Genomic DNA, 2,678 nt, shown 5'->3' with positions numbered 1-2,678 from the left:
TTTGGTCATCCTTTCAGGTGAGGAAAACCTGCTTATACAACAACATAGACATCTTCTCTTTTATGATTCAGCTGAATTATGAGACACACTTAGTGTAAATTTGATTGCTATCCAGAAATAGTTGAGAGCAGTGAATTCTTCTAGATGTCACATTCTTGATTTTAGGAACATTTTTATTTTAACAAGTGTAAAAATATTTATGGAATGCAGGAATTTAAAAAGTTTTTCAGATATAAACAAAGCTAAAAGAAAAAAGGCAGAAATATAATTTCTGAATTACAAATGCCAAAATGAAAAACATGAAGAAGTTACATAAGATTTTAAACATACAGTCTATCTTCTGTGTCAAAGGATGTGGAAGAAGTTAGTAAGTTCAAACTCCCTTTGTTAATGTGAGACAGAAAAATATTTTATTATGATTTCCTAGTGATTATTTAATTCTAACAATTCAAAGAATGTTGGATTCCACTGCTGTGTTAACAATGAGATAAATGACAACCAGTTATGTAATTGCAATCCTTTAGACAAAAGCTCCTATTTAAGAACTATGAAATCAAAAGAGCTAGCCTGAGCAAGATACATTCCTGTTGATTTTCTTATGATATTTTTCTACATAATTCTAGCCAAATGGTTTTTATTTCATGAACCAAACTAGCAATCTTAAGATTCTTAAGTACCAATGTACTTAAGTACAGTGGACTGAATTTCCAGAAGGGAACTGCTCCACTAAGTTGACACACTTCAACTTCAAGCATGGTCTATGTCAAAAATGAAATTTGGCTTAGAGGTTACTATGCCTCATATAATTCCTCAGTCAGGTGTTTGTGCAGGAGTTCAAAAAACTCAAATTTCCAGTTATTCAGTTAAGACTGCGTAAGACCATTTTGCTATGAAAGCTTAAATGTATTTTAAAACAATTTCACTAAATGATATGGCTAAAGCAGTTAAGACACACTTTTCTCAGAAAAGTAGTCCCCAGCGCAGAGTATATTCCACTTTGGGAATTCACAACAAACAGCTGTCCTGACAGTTCCTCTTGGCACAGTACTGTTTTAACAGTCTTTTTGCTAAAAGGCTCTCCCCAGCTAGTTCTTGACACCTTTTCACTGTACTCGTTTCTTGCAGATAGTCACTCATCAAATAGAATTGAGCACTGCACAGTGCCTTGGGTGCTTTAGCCTTTTCTACTGCTGTGGGCCTTCCACTGGCAGCTCTTTAACCTAACTGAGCTCTGTAACCTAACTGCCAGATGGAGGAAAAATCCACAGTGAGTTTGAACAGGCCCTGGGGAAACCCATGTAGTTAATATGGGAAAAGCATTATAGGGGTAAAGTTTTCACCACTAGAGATGATGTATGGCATGAGCACTATGTAGGTACCATACAGGTACCATTTAAAGCAAATGGTATCTACAGTTACTATGAAAAATACACGGTTGTCTTGCAGACAAAAATATATTATTTTCCATAGCTAATGTACTGAGAAGAGCGTTACTAATACAAAACTACACACACTGCTGCTTTATATAAAAGTGTTGATAACTCAGGTTCATGTGAGGAACTGACTTCATTCATCCCACATAAATATTTCTTCTTCCTTACAGGACACATTCTACCACTGCAACCATTAAGTTACTTGGAAGGCTTAGCTCTAAAAACCAGCCCGTCACATCCTTAATTCTGTAGCCTTTATCCCTTTCTGTTAAGGTAGGGAGAACATCACTAGCAGCCTGAAGAACGGCTTAGTAAATGTACTACCTCCTTATTTCTCATTTCCCATTTACATTTAAAACAAACCAGCCATCTCTAAAACTAACCTGTACTACATTAACTCACTATTCAGCATAAACAGCTACTGTAGCTGCTGAAGACATAGTCTGTAGTTACATGATTCACTAAGTAAATGATGTATGCCTCTGCTCGGGGAAAGAAACGTTCCCTGTGACAAGTCTTGAGTCATGCTTTATGTGAAGAGATGAGGCTTGAGTTACTAGAATCAACTGCATGTCCTGACAAAAAACAGCATAAAACTTACAAAGTGTAAAAAGAAAATATGTTTTACATCTTTCAATGTTCTAGTGAGTTAACATTGTGGTGAACTTGCTATTTTCCTTACTCTGGCTGCAAGAAATACCCAAATTATCACACCGTATCAGTGACTCCCGTTTTTGTTGCTAAACTCAACAAGACATTGCCACGCTTGCTTGGATTTCACTGTGTAAGCCACTGCCCACCAGCTCTCCCCAGCCTCCTTACCGCATCTCATCTGTCATGCCCCCCAGGAGCTCAGAACCACGGCCGCACGGACCAACTCTGAACAAGTATTTCGCTCACGCCAAAGCCAGTCCAGGGCCCCTTTACCAGATTAAATCAAGTCACCACACCAGGCACAAAGCAGTGGGGCCAGTCTCACTCCTCAAACGTACTCTATAATGCTCGCATAAGTTCACTTCAGAAACCAACCCGTTAAGGTGACCCTACCTCATTTCATTCCTACACAAGCCGTCCCTGATCGGCTACTGCCACGCCGACCCAGCGCCCTCCCCCCGCCCGAGGCGCGGGCCGGGCCCTGCCTCGCCCCCTCAGCGCCCCGGCTCGCCGCCTGCCCGCCCGGCAGGGCCCGGCAGCCGCCTCCGGCAAAGAAGCGGAGGCCAGCCCCAGATCCAGCCCAGCCCAGCC

The sequence above is a fragment of the Phalacrocorax aristotelis genome, chromosome 2 (genome assembly GCF_949628215.1).
Source record: "Phalacrocorax aristotelis chromosome 2, bGulAri2.1, whole genome shotgun sequence".
Taxonomy (NCBI): Eukaryota; Metazoa; Chordata; class Aves; order Suliformes; family Phalacrocoracidae; genus Phalacrocorax; species Phalacrocorax aristotelis.
Note: the sequence above shows the minus strand (reverse complement) of the source record.